Below are 15,408 nucleotides of genomic sequence, written 5' to 3' on the forward strand. Positions count from 1 at the left end.
CTGGTGTGACTGTCCCATAGACTGAAAAACTATTGCTATTCTTCAGTATATTGACAGGCCGGAGCTGGTGTATTTGCTTTTTGTTTAACCCGATTTGGCGAGAGCCGAACGAGTCAGGGGCGCACGGCGAGTGAGATCTCTCTGCTCCGCCTCCAACCCGGTGTGCGCGGCAGGCGATCTTGTCCACATTCGCCCAATTCTTGACAGATTTTTGACAGAACGCGACAATTCCCAATAACTCGCAGCAGAACGCAACAGTGCGGGACACATATTCGTGACCGTGCGTAATAATTCGTGCCATTAATCGTAACACGCAGTAACAGGTCGCAACAGTTCGCGGCGGCGCGTGAAACCTCTGCCCCGTATCACCCACATTTGTGATCCTGTGCCACGAATGTGGATTCGTGGCATTCGTGACTTGTCGTCGTTATGTGTAAACCCAGCATTAGATGTCAAAAAGTATTTGCGGCTCCCAGTGTTTTCTTCTCCGTGGAAACCGGATCAAATGGCTCTTTCGGTGTTAAAGGTTGCCGACCCCTGCTCTAGACCAACACTAGAGTTGTTTTAGACTATACCTACCCTGCTTTAGACTATAACTCTGTGTAATCTCCATCTTCATAACTGAAGCTTTAAGTGTTGAACAGGGGCTGGATAGACACACATGGCCAATGGTGAAGTTATGTACAACAGCAGTCCCTCCCAGAGTTATTCCAAAGAGCGCAAATGTTCCTGCGTGATCCTCTGACAGATTTTATTCTGAAATTCACCGTATTCTCTTTTCTCCCGGCTGGTGCCAGACTTCCTGTTTGGTTTGTGTGATTCCATGAGCTTGGTCCTCTGCTCTACGGCGTCCGGTAAAAACAAACTTCTGGCGGATTCTGGTAACCGGAGCTGCACCAATGTGTTAATGTGAGCCACAAACATTGATTTTAACTTCTTGACTCGCGCCATAACTTGAGTGCATTTCGTCCAGTTCAGCTTTGTCCAGGGGCGGACTGGGACTGAAAAACAGCCCTGGACTCTGACCAGCCTGGCCCAAATTAGCATAATTGTGCACTTCCACAAATACATATTTTAACCTCTTACCCCCGCCTTAACATTAGCGAGTGCATTTTCCCCAGTTTGGCTTTTTAATATTATTTTTTTGACTGGTATCATCAGCAAAAAGAACGGGAAAGGTGGTCGTAGAAACACAAGCAAAATCATTAATATAAATAATAAATAATAATGGTCCCAAAATTGAACCTTGTGGCACACCATACTCCACGGAATTCCTTTTAGATTCATGTTTTTTTTATACTGGGCTTTACCCAAATCTAAAAGCTTCTCGACCTGAGAGCAACAATGTAACGCCTCATTTGAAAGCTAAGGCCTACAAAAGTGATGGAAACTTTTCGTCACGTCGCCACATTTTTGTCATATTTTTGTTGTTTTTTTAAAAAAGAAATTCTATATTTTTTTCTTTAATTTAATTAAATTAAATTAAAATTAAAAAAAATGTTGTCTGTGTTTTTCTCATGTTTTGATTGACTTTTCATACCCTTTATGTCGCTATTTTGATACTTTTCTTTTTAGCTTTTAGATTTAGGTAAAGCTCGGTTGAGGCGGGACCGGTGGCCCTCGAGCCAGTGGCCCTTCTGTGCTCTTCCAGAATGGACATATGGCCAGTCCGCCCCTGGCTTTGTCCAAATCTAAAAGCTTGCAGCCTATAGGATTGAGTAATGCTTCATGACTCCAGACCTACAGAACAGATATATGATTATTCCTTGCGTTGACGTCACTTTTTTTGTTGTATTTTTTTTTTTTTTTTACTTTTTTGAGTTTTTGGCTCACGTCGTCCTCCCTCCGTGGCCCTCATGTCCACAGACTCCGATGACAGTGCGGTTGGCTGCACGACTGAGTGGTCTCCGAAAGTGCCCCGCGTCACCTGATCCTGGTCACGGAGGAAGAGAGTGGACAGGTGAGTGATCGGTCTTTGTCCCGGGGTTTTCAACGGAGAGTTTCGTCCTCAGATAACCTCACAGACCTCACGGTAATGGAGGAGAGGGGGAGAGAGGTGGACGGCGGGGCAGGGGGAGACAACATCACTTTCCTTCAGGGTTTACAACGCTTTTCAATGCCCTTTTAATGCCAAGACACAATATGTTTAAAGCAACAAATATGACAAATGGATGCGTTTATTTCTAAGGATTTGCAAGCATTTGGCAGAGAAATTGAGTTAAATAAAAAGACAGGAGTATGCAATTTGTATTTTAATTATGGCGTAAAAGATCAAGTAATGGTATTATTCAGAAAGAAGGTTTTATTGAATGTCTAATGCAGGGGTGCCCAAACATGTCTCTGAGGGCCAAAATGAAAAAGTGGCTGTGGGCCACGGGCCGAACACTGTGATATCAAGCGTGAAACACAAATAACTGCAAATAATGATATATACTTGATTTCATTGTTCAGTATTTGATTCTATCTATGCAAATAACATGCTATATTAAAATTATAAACACATTTATAACCTGAACCTTTGTTCATCTCAACAAGTTGCAAAATGGGAAAGTTGAGGGGCTACAACGCTCTTTGAATTACCAAGACACTACAACAGTGTTTCCTTAAGTGTGGAGTGAAACAGCGCCCCCAATTTGACGCTGGTTCCCAAAAAGTGTACTGCATCCTTATTTACTATTGAGAATGAATGGGAGAGAGTTAGTATTAACCATAAGGCAGAAGTAGGTCACTCTCTGGCGGGCCAACATAATTGTTCCGGTTCATATTTGTGCGACAATATCTCCACGTAAATAGCTCCTACAGACCTTTCCAGCCAATATTTTTGAAGTTTTTTCAGAGGGATTTTTTTTTTTAATTCCTAGCCAGCGATACAGAGTTTTGAATTTCACAAAACAAGGATAATTAACTAAGATAATTAAGATATCCAAAATCACTTCTGAACAAAGTGATGGGAACACTGCAAGAACGCACGGAAAAACATCCATAAAACCCAAATGCACTCGTTTAAGGCGGGCTCGAACCATTATTCAGATTTTGTTGCCGAATATATGGGAAATGTGGGGCATTTTAGTCATAAAAGGCCTTTTTTATATGAAAACATAAAATGACAGAAAACTTGCAATCCATTTTTTCCTCATATTTATGTCAGTAATCTACAGCAAAAGTTTCAAATTGATATCTCTGAATTTAAAATGTTTCCTTATTCACCTGCAGTGCACTGTTCAACAAAAATAGCCTCAGTTTTATTCCAAATCCAAACATCGAAAGTCGCCACAAAATGCTGTGGACCTGTTCCGCGGAGAGAGGTGGCATTTTTCAGCCGTGAGTTTGTGGACCGCGTTCCCCAGAGTTCCTTGCTTCAGTAAACTCATCGGTCACCTGTCAGGACCTGTCCGCTCCACTGGCGTCCGGGCCGTCCCTCCGCTCTGCTGCGCCGGCCCAGACCTGCTGTAACTGGAGAACGCAGTATATGAAGGACAATATCAGACATGAATACTGATCCTCCCCTGGTGCCACTGAGATAATCATGTACAAAGACACACAACGGGCGTTCAAGCGGCCTATGACGCGTAAAACCAAGCTGGAATAGAGGTGTGGGAGGAGCTTGTGGAATATCAGGACGTGAAGGGACTGGGTATTTTTTATCAGCTGTTTATGATCAAGCTAACATTTTCTAACCAACAAAGTTCAAGACGTATTTGAGTATATTAGATTGTTAATAGTCTATAGTTCGTTTTGGTCAAAAGTAAAATAACAATGTCAAAAGACAATTATATTATATATAATATATATATATATATATATATATATATATATATATATACCCTATATATATACCCTCAAGCTCCCAGGCCTCTGGTAGAGGACCCGAGCTTGGAGGAAAAAAAGAGACCGCCCGCGGAGGGTGAGGAAGAGTTTAGTTTAGTTTTTATATATATATATATATATATATATATATATATATATATGTGTGTATATATATATATAAACATATATATATATATATATAAACATATACCAAAAAGGCATAGGCTGAATAAAAATATATTTTACAATTTCTCCTCTATATAAGAGTTCAGTGTTTAGCTTTAAGCTTTCTTTTAAACACAAACACTGATGAACAGGACTCAAGCTCATCCTCTAAGCCAGGGGTGCCCAAACATTTTGTCTCCGAGGGCCAAAATGAAAAAGTGGCGGTGGGCCGCGGGCCGAACATGGCGATGTCAAGTGTGAAACACATATAACTTCCAATAATAATAGTTACTTGATTTTAGTTTTCGGTATTTGAAATAACATGCTATGTTAAAACAAATGTTAACTATGGCAAAAGCCAAGTTTTAGTAGAACAAAGTCAACTATAGTGCAAAATGTTCACAACAGCAACACCTGTATCTACATCATCTTCAATGACTTTACCTCATTCATTTGTTCACTCAAAGAAAATGCCCCATTAGATCATTTTGAAAGTGTCAGTTCAGCATAAATTATTATATAAGTACATTTTTAACCTGAACCTTTGTTCATCTCAACAACCTTTGCAGCAAAAGTTGAAAAATGGGAAAGTTGATGATGCAACGCTCTTTGATAATTACCAAGACACTGCAACAGTGTTTCCTAAAAGGGGCTAGATGCAAGTTAACCATTTTATACTCACTACTGCCACCTCAGGTCATACATGTAACTGCACCTTCTATATCAAGTATATATGTCAGTGCAGGATTTTAGAGGCAGTTGTGCTGAACAGGTCTGAGCTCATTCTACACATTAGGACATTGTTGGCACATTTAAGGGGAGGAAATTAGATAATTTTACCATTTTTAAACTCTGTATAGTCCCTTTAACTTTGTGAAAGGAGTGAAATGATAATTACAATACTTCCTTGTCCAGCCCCCCTTGTGCAGGATCACGTGGAGGAGGGGTTTGAGGCGTGGCTGTAGTGCTGAGCCAGTTATGCACAGGTGTCTGTCAGATCTTGTTCTGTGGATGGTGGTCGCCGGTGGTAATGGATCTGTATTTGCATTTGGATTGTTTTCAACGCTATGCTAATCCCATCACCGCTCCGGCCGCCCATATCGTGCCGCTCTCTTCTGTTCCGCCGCTGTTGGTGTGAGCTCGGTGTCATTCCCCTCAACCATAGACCACACGCTGCTCTGATTGCATTCAATGAGAAACGGAAATCTCAAGAAGTTTGTCTGCTTCTGTGGGACAAAGTTAGGGTGGATCTGATATCACCAAATAATTAAGAGTCTAGGACCAATGTCAAAGTTGTTTGCCCAGGACCAATGTTAGGGTTAGGGTTTGGGCTGATTGGCTGGGCTGTAACATTTGTAATGGGGAAACAACTTTACATTGGTCCAAGACTCTTAAATACTTGGTGATATCAGATCGACCCAAAGTTAGCTTAGTTAGTTAGTTTGCAAAGGTGGTGCAATGGGACTGCAACCATGCCGGTCCGGCGAAATGGAGTAGCCAAGGGTAGCTTTAATGAAATGGACTGCACGCTTCCACAGTAGAATAATTGGCTATGTAACTAATATGTCAAGAAAATTAAACCATAACTTTAAACCTGGCTCGATCCATTATTCAGATTCAGCACATCTTCAGACCTTTAATCACCTATTTTAGTGTTAACCGTTTGCTTGTGAGGACTCCACATAATAAAGTTTGAAGAGAGCGGGTCATATTTCGTGCGGAGAATGCCATCACTGCCCAGGAGAGGGAGGAATCGAGAGAACATTCATCCAAAAGAGATTGTGATAGCGCTTGAAGGCCAGACATAATCGCCCTCACCTGAATGACTGAAGTAAACTTTGGTGCCAAGAAAGAGACGAGTGAGCGAAAGAGGAGTGACAAATACAACTCACAAAAGCACTGTTTTAAAAGGACAGTGAAATCATCATCCATTCAGGCTCATCTATAATCACATTTACACGTTTCTATTTTCCAGACTATTAAGGAAAGTTGAGACCTGGACAAAAGCAAGCCCATATTTACCAAAATTAGATTAAACGGTAATGATCTTTGTGTCGCCACCAGTGAGCACTTGCTAAGCAACACTGACAACTCTAATAATAATAATAAAAACGGCTTACTCTTATGCTTTACAAGACTGTATTACCAAGTTTCTCAAAGCGCTATAGCACTTTTCTAACACTATAGTCATTGTTCATTGCCTCCATACTCAGAGGTTAAGATACTATTGTAGACTGACTGAAGCGAGGCTGCAAATCTGCGCCATCGGCTTCTTAAACCACCAACCACTCACTCACACAGACAAACATTCATTCATTCATTCATTGTACATGTTTTTAGTAGTTGACCCACAGTGGCAGTGTGGCTCAGTCGCTGCGGCTCACGACTAACACCTGAACACCATTTCGTAGTACCCTTGTACTCCTTGTACTGTACGTGCAGTAATATCTTCACTCCTGGTATTATTACACCTTACAACAGTGGTTCCCAACCTTTATTGTCTTGCGCACCCCTTGTGCCTTTCAATGGTCGTCTGTGTACCCCCTCCCTCAGGGGTGTTGTAGTTTATTTAGAAAGTAGTTACTTAGAAATGGTATTTGTAAGAAAAATGACAATGTTGTGTTCAAATAAACGTAAAATTCTCCCAAGGCAACACATTTTGCTGAAAAATATAGCTTTTCTTAAAAAAATTGTGTTCAATTTCCCCCTTTTTTCATTCTGAAATAGTTTCAAGTACCCCCTGCTAGGTCCTCGAGTACCCCCGGGGGTCCCCGTACCCCTGGTAGGGAAACACTGCCTTACAATATAGTTCCCCCTTTTATCCGCTTAGAAAATCCACATTGTTTAATTCTGTGTAATTATACTTTGTAGTGGAACACTTCATGTAACCATATTTAAATAGGGAAAACGTGGAAGAGCTTGGTAGCTTCTATCTTGACCTGTTTTGGAGCTATAGAGGAGAGAGGGAGAGGCTAAATGCTAACGCCGTCTGCGCTGTGTTTACGTGACTGAAGGCACGGGTGAAGATCAGACAGGTCCTAAAGAACTCGTCAAAGCTAAGGTAAGAACATATCTCAGGATGTAAAAACGGTGGCCTATTCCTTTAAGGCGCGGGTGTAAGAGGTTTTAAATAATGTCTTCAACCAATCAACTGCAGCTCTTAGTTTTTAGAATCAATCACAAGTTTGTTGCCACATTCTGCGAAACCGCCGCCGCATGATTCTTTTCAACATTTACGCCCTTCTTTATCGCCTGCGCATTAATATTTAAGAGCAGATAAAGTTCGTCCCATTAAACCCGTTACAGTGTGGTCTTACGCAGTCACAGGCGAGAACCTCTGATTGGATCGTTCTGTCTCTGTCTTCTCGCCGCTGAATTATTCACGGCTCACGCGTTCGGATTCGCGGCACGTCGTTGGCTCTAAATGGACAGATATGGTTAAGCGGTCGCGCGCCACTGGACCCGCTCATTGTGGAGAGTCTGAGTGAAATCGTTCGACAGATCACAACCCAAAAGGCAATTACTCACATGCGACGCAATTATCCCAGACAGACAATGAGGCTGCCCTGACAGGGGAAGAAATCTAACACAGACCACTATTTCAACCGGGTCCGAGGCCATTGTGCGCGTTAAATTATCCCATCGCCGATTACCAGCCTGTAGGGACTTTCTTTCGCTGTACGCAGACACCAGAGGCACGTTGGGTTGAGTGTCTTGCCCAAAATTATGATCCACCAACCTTTGGATCATTCGGCGAACGCTCAAACAACTGATCTACTGCCGCCCCATTTACCAAAATAATCAATAGTCATCCTTTGGAAAGAAGAGAGCAATCGGATCGGACCTGGATCGCAGTACTTTGTGCTGCAATACCAAGTATCGATCAAGTATCAAGTATCGCAATACATTCAATACTTGTGTTTGGAAGCATTTTTTATCGTACACTCAGTCTTTTTTCAGAAACAGCTACACAGCAGTTTTACATTTTGTGTTAATGCACTTTTCAATCTAAACACTTCAGTAAAAGTCAAATGGCATTTGGTTTATAAACTTTGGACACATGACGTTTTACACATTTTAAAGTAAACATATCACTTGTTATAATTACTTACTGTATCGCAATACGTATTGGATCAGGCCCTGGGTATCGTGATATGTATCGTATCGTGACAAAAGTGGATCGTCCCAGCCCTTGCAACTAGTCCCCATAAAAGCTTTTCCTCCAAGATAATACACTGCCAGGTTTTTAAAAGAATGTCCATCTAACTGTTTTGATATTGCTGCAGTTGATCAGGTCTGGGTTAAACAAGATCAGCCGACCTGAACATCCTGAATGACCAGGTTATTCCATAGTTGGACTTGTTCTTCCCCAATGGCACGGCATTTTGAAATGTAACCGGATGGGGGCTTTACTATTTTAGATGTCAGGATAAGCACATACACCCTATAAGGCTACACAGATTCACAGACTGAAACAAAAGAGACAAATACATTTAATTCTATTAATTTTGAATGGTTAAAGTTTGTTTTGTGTTTGTCTCAGAGCATCCAAAATGACAGAATCAACAGCCATGCTGTGCATATCAAATCGCTGGTAGATTCATGTACAGTTCATACATTGGTTCGTCCATGTCTATGCTCTCAACACAGAAGGTCCATTGTTTTTACCTTAAAACCGAAAAGTCACAGAATAGACTACGTACTGGCAGTCCCAGCCAGGAGAGCGGTGGAGCTGCGCGTCCTGAGCAATACACCAAAATTTCAGGAGAAGACAATGTACAACAAAGAGGAGCCTAAAAGGCATATGTATCTCACCGATGGGAGTCTCTGCAACTCCGACTGATTGTGCACATACAAAGGTCCTATCTCACTGGCCTGTAGACTAGTTGGAAACTAGTGATGTCACAGAGATGTCTCCGAGACGTCTCCTGGCAATAAGGCCAGTCTCCAGGTAGTCTCGGTGCAAACTAACAGGTTCAATTCTCCATATGGGCTCCGAGATGTCTACGCCGTCTCAAGCAGCTGTGGCAATTTTGCAAACACTGTCTGTTGTTGTCAACCTGTGAGATGTTTCTGTGACGTCCCTGCAATGTCTCTGAGACCTGTCGGATACCAAGGAGATCTCAAAGAGTCATATGAAGTCTCTTTGAGATCTCCTTGGTATCTGCTTGAGATTGCGTAGACCTCTCGGAGACCATTGCAGACCTTTTCAAGTCTCCACGTGGTCTCCACTGACATCGAACCTGTTTGCTTTCACCGAGACTACCTGGCGACTCGCCTTATCTCCAGGTGATGTCTCGGAGACATCTCTGTGATTAGCGGCAACTAGGCTCCAGGATTCATCAAGAGTGGTTCAGGGAGCACGAGATGGATTGGCCGCCACAGAGTCCAGATCTTTACCCCATTGAGAATCTTTGGGATGTGCAACAATGCCACAACACATGCAGACTATCAATGCAATCCAATCTTCCTCCATCAGTCAAACACAGCAGAACAGGATGACTGGTTGTTTTCTGAAGCTCGCCTGTCGTGTCCGCTGTACAACATCACAGACTGTCTCATTCAGTGATGAAAAGAAGTGTAGAGGAGTGTACAGTCGGCCTGGCCTCACGCTGCATAAATAATTGGCGGGTGTTTGTTGCGCGGACCGATGCGATAAATATTCATCAGAACTAAAGGCTTTGATGTAGAGTCAGTGATCTGTCCAACGTGATCAGGTGCAAGGGATTAATAATGAAGCGGGTCTGGAACAGGAGCCACACCGGGCCCGTAATGGGATTGGCTCATAAGGATCAAAAGAAAACAATGCGCTGTGAGATGTGACGATGGCAATAACGTAAAAAAAAAAAAAGAAGAAAGTTGTGCATTATTGAGGATTTAAAACCTGCTTTGGGTTGCCTCGGGTGGTCAGTAACAAAGTAATTTACTCAAGCGCTGCACTTAAGTAGTGTTTTAGAGGATCTGTACTTCACGTTAGTAGTGTTTGTGTTAAAGGAATAGGCCACCGTTTTTACATACTGAGATATGTTCTTACCTTAGCTTTGACGAGTTCTTTAGGACCTGTCTGGTCTTCACCCGTGCCTTCAGTCACGTAAAGACAGCGCAGACGGCGTTAGCATTTAGCCTCTCTCCATCTCCACTATAGCTCCAAAACTGGTCAAGATAGAAGCTACCAAGCTCTTCCACGTTTTCCCTATTTCAATATGGTTACGTGAAGTGTTCCACTACAAAGTATAATTACACAAAATTAAACAATGTGGATTTTCTAAGCGGATAAAAGGGGGAACTATTTTGTAAGGCGTAATAATACCAGGAGTAGTTCGAAATCTGCGCAGTAATCTTCACTTTACTGTGCGGATGCCAAACTACTCCTAGTGGAACACTTCACGTAACCATATTTAAATAGGGAAAACGTGGAAGAGCTTGGTAGCTTCTATCTTGACCTGTTTTGGAGCTATAGAGGAGAGAGGGAGAGGCTAAATGCTAACGCCGTCTGCGCTGTGTTTACGTGATTGAAGGCACGGGTGAAGACCTGACAGGTCCTAAAGAACTCGTCAAAGCTAAGGTAAGAACATATCTCAGTATGTAAAAACGGTGGCCTATTCCTTTAAGAACTTATTATTTTCACTCCACTACACTTGAAAGATTAATATAATACTTCCTACTGCACCACACGTACACAAAAGCTCCAAAGTAAAAAGGGAAAGCTGGCCGCAGATATGATCCAATTTTAAGCCTTGTAATGGACATTCCAGAACAGTAGGTGGTGCTGTGCAGATGTATGGTCAATCCCGAAAACAAAAAAAGATTTGTCCCTGTCGTGTTGCCGCAATCTTTTGAAGTCGTACAGAAATTTACAACACTTTTGTTCTATGGTTTATACTTTTACTCCTTAAAGGAACAGGCCACCGTTTTTCCATACCGAGATATGTTCTTACCTGAGCTTAGACGAGTTGTTGCGTACCTGTCTGGTCTTTGCACGTGCGCTCAGTCACACGCAACAAAGATGAACAAAGATGTTGTTAGCATTTGGCCTCTCCCAATGTATTCCTATAGCTCCAAACGGGGGTGAAGTTGGAAGCTACCACGCTCTTCCACGGGCACGCACAAAGACCAGACAACTCGTCTAAGGTCAGGTAAGAACATATCACAATATGGAAAAACGGTGGCCTGTTCCTTTAAAGGGGCTAGATGCAAGTTGGCCATTTTGTACTCACTACTGCCACCTCAGGTCATACGTGTAACTGCACCTTCTATATTAAGCTCGTGCTCGTTCTACTTCAGTATTTTCATCCGGACTAAGCCAGGTCTAAAACATGAGCTAAGCCAATTCTCCACCAGATCTAGACCAGGACGAGAACATTGTGCCTGTGCTGTATGAATATGATAAATGAGATTTGCTTAGCCGGCTGCAGTCTGCGTTGCGCTGCTGGGAGCTGATGGTGCATGTGCCCTACAATTAATCACTCTGTTGTACTGAAAGAGCCACAAGTCACAACGCAGACTCAACACAGCAGCTGCTTTTCGACACAAAGGGGCCTGAACTCTGACAACGCACAAAGCACAACTGCATTTCTTTGGTTTTAAATACATACTGAGCAAAAGTACCAAATGTACCTTAAGTTAGAAAAGGTAGATTATGTCCCCCGCAACGTTTCTGAGCTAATGTTCCCATTGGAACTTGAAGGATTGTTCAAATGCACATTTCACTCGTTTCCTCAAGAGGACATGACAAACCTTATCCTTGAATCTGAATTTTTCTAACAGTGCTCTGTGCAGCGTGGAGAGGAGTGTGTTTTCCCCTCGCCCTCGTCTGTGTCGGCGAAGTGGTCAGAGCCCTGTGAAATTGAGGGCAGTTTTATGTGGCTACATGAGTGCTTTAAGGTCTATAGAGAGACCGAGTACCGGGACTAATGGTCTGGATCAGGCTCGGTCAGACTTCCTTTGTGTAGCTTGTGTTTAATACTAACAACGCGCTGCCCCAGGGGGAAAAGGACTGAGGTGAAGGATCAGGCAGAGAAGAGCTAAGTGATATTTGTCTCCAGTTTAAAAGCTGAGATGAAAAAGAGAATCTATATCTGTAGAAAATACTTAAAGTGGAAGTGACTCAGAAATAGGTAAAGCTCCATAGCAGTGTGACCATTTGACATAACATGGTCGGCACGGCAACAGTTTAAAATTGTTTGCCTCTACTTATGTCACTTCCTGTCAGTGTCCAATGAGGAAGTGAAAGTATAAAAATCACAAAAAATGGTCAAGCTAAAGAAAACTTGATGAAACCTTTTGCAGAATCTTAAATAGAAGGAAGTTAAGTATGTTTTACAAATATTGTGTCGAATGCACTTTAAGGCGAGAGCAGGTGAATCGGGAAAACCACATGTTTATAGAAACTTGCGCTGAAATAAATATGAGGGGGAAAATGTATTGGATGTTTTCTCTAATTTTATGTTGTCATTCAAAAAAATAAAACTAAAATTGCTTATTTTCAGCAACAAAATCTAAATAATGGATCGATGCAGGTTTTAATGTATGGTTTTATTTTGTTGATGCACTATTAGACCGATTTTTTTTTTCTGAGGGGCTTTAGTTTTTTTTTTTTTACGTGAACAAATTCAAGGTTCAAAGCACAATAAATCAGGCAGGAATCAATCCATCCATCCATCAATCCATCTATCCATCTATCCATCTATCCATCTATCCATCTATCCATCTATCCATCTATCCATCTATCCACTTGTCCGTTGCCGGGTCGTGGGGGCAGCTGTTGGAGCTGCCCAAATCACTTTGCACCAGCCCCTTATGGCGCCTCCTGCAGGTGGTGGGTCCACAGAAGGACGGCCTCACGATTCAAACCGGGCCTGTTGGTCTCTCATAAGGGACTTCTGAGCCGCTCTTTGTCTGACCCCGTCACCTAGGACCTGTTTGCCATGGGAGACCCTACCAGGGGCACGAAGCCCCCGACAATATGGCCCCCAGGATCATTCGGACACTCAAACCCCTCCACCACGTTAAGGTGGCGGTTCCAGAAGGGGACATGAAAAATTCCCTCTGACAAAAAGTTCAAAATAGTGTTTAGTCTCAGATTGGAGAGTCTGTAGCTACTAAAATGGAGATGTTGTTGCAAGAGTGTCAATTTTTTAAATAATTGTGATTATCGCACTAGAAGATGATCGTTAAATTCACCAGCTAGTGCTACGTTATAAAACCAGCAACAATGACTTTCTCTCGAGATTATGGCTAAAGATTAGCCGGTTTTCATTCTATGTTTATAATTTACCGCAATTTTGTTTTCTTTTGATCAGTTTTGATGAAATATACTTTATTAGGTCTCACCTAGTATGATATTTATAAAAGACAATGAAGAGGAATATTTCATCACCCAATTCCCATAATTTCTGTAAAATCAGTTACAGTTTCAGTGAATTTTTTAAACCATAGGCAAATATCGTGATAACATCGTTAATCGCAATTATTTTCGATAATCATGACTTTAAATTTCATTATTGTCCCATCCCTATAGTTGGGACCCCTTCTTTACTTTATCTTCTCTGGACCCACTGATGCGCTCATCTTGCTTTGCATTCAAAACAAACTGTTTAAATACACATAAACTTTATTTTAAAATGTTTTTTTCTGCCCTAAAGTTTACCAGAGGCCATAGCTGTTGTTTACGTGTCAGTTTTTGGGGTCACAGCCAAAAACGTTTGGGGAACCTCTGTGCTAAACAGTGGGTTCCTCTTCTTTGACTCCGATCACCACCAACACTCACCCCACAGGCTTATTGCATCACACATTTTACTGCTAAAATGTGCACCACTTTAGTAGTTTACTGGGGTGTCTCTGGACAAAGGGAGGCAGGTTAATTTACAAAAAGGAAATGTGGAAAAGATAAGAAACACGAGGCAACACACAGGACGATTATTAATGACCTGAATGTGTTTAGTCGTGTTGGCAGCGCCTTATCTTCAGTGTGTAATGAGTTTAGCGGCGGAGTGCGGAGAGTTCTTTCTCCTTGGCTTTGTGCCCCCTCTCTAATGATTACCCTTTTTGAGACTTAAATCCTGGTCTGGTTTTGTCAAAGCGGTGATGAAGGTGGGAAGGGCAAATTTGCACTAAATGTGTTTCGCCGATATCAGAGACTCAACGTAGGAACTGCTGCCAATGGAAAGAGATTTCTTGAAATAGTAAATACAGGGCTGGTATCAATGGGCTATAGGTGATTATGTAGCTATTTGTAATATGTTATAGTTAATTTTATATCACAATATAGTGTGTATGATCATTGTAGTTTTATAGATCTGTAGACGATTTCCTGCTGGGAAAGAAGAGGTTAAAGAGGATGTACTGTACTTTTTGAAGGTATTCGTTGATAATCTCAAATCAAATCTGAAACAAAACATCCAGTAGTTTGACTTCCTGAGTTTCACATAAAAATGTCACCCTTTTTTGTTTCCCACATAACCCCATGTGTTCATTATATGAGAATCACACAATGTAAATCTTGTTTTAAAGTAAGGAAAGGCCAGTCTGTAAAAACTGGTACTGGTACTTGGAGACATGTTCACACAAAAGCCCTATGTGAGATCATTTCTTTATTATATTTGGAGATTTTTTAAAATATTGATAGTGACAAAAGCAGCAAAGGCAGCAGCAACAGCTCTTAATCTTATTAGAGTTATCATCATCCATCCATCCATCCATTTTCTTCCGCTTTATCCGGGGCCGGGTCGCGGGGGCAGCAGTCTCAGCAGAGATGCCCAAACTTCCCGATCCACACACACCTCCTCCAGCTGTTCTGGGGGGACCCCGAGGCGACACCAGGCCAGCTCGGAGACATAGTCCCACCAGCGTGTCCTGGGCCTTCCACGAGGCCTTGTCCCACTAGGACATGCCCGGAACACCTCCCGCGGGAGGCGACCAGGAGGCATCCGGAACAGATGCCCTAGCCACCTCAGCTGGCTCCTTTCGACGTGAAGGAGCAGCGACTCTACTCCGAGCTCCTCCCGGGTAACTGAGCTCCTCACCCGATCTCGAAGGGTGCGCCCAGCCACCCTGCGAAGGAAACTCATTTCGGCCGCTTGTATTCGCGATCTTACCCAAATCTCATGACCATAGGTGAGGGTGGGAACGTAGATCGATAGGTAAATCGAGAGCTTTGCCCCGACTCAGCTCCCTCTTCACCACGACAGACCGATACAGCGACCGCATCACTGCTGACGCCGCACCGATCTGTCGGTCAATCTCACGCTCCATCCGCCCCTCACTCGTGAACAAGACCCCGAGATACTTGAACTCCTCCACTTGAGGTAAGGACTCCCCACCGACCTGTAGAGGGGAAGCCACCTTTTTCCGGTGGAGAACCATGGCCTCAGATTTGGAGGTGCTGATCCTCATCCCGGCCGCTACACACTCGGCTGCAAACCGCCCCAGAGCAGC

This window comes from Gobius niger (genome assembly GCF_951799975.1).
Source record: "Gobius niger genome assembly, chromosome: 1".
In the NCBI taxonomy this organism is placed as follows: domain Eukaryota; kingdom Metazoa; phylum Chordata; class Actinopteri; order Gobiiformes; family Gobiidae; genus Gobius; species Gobius niger.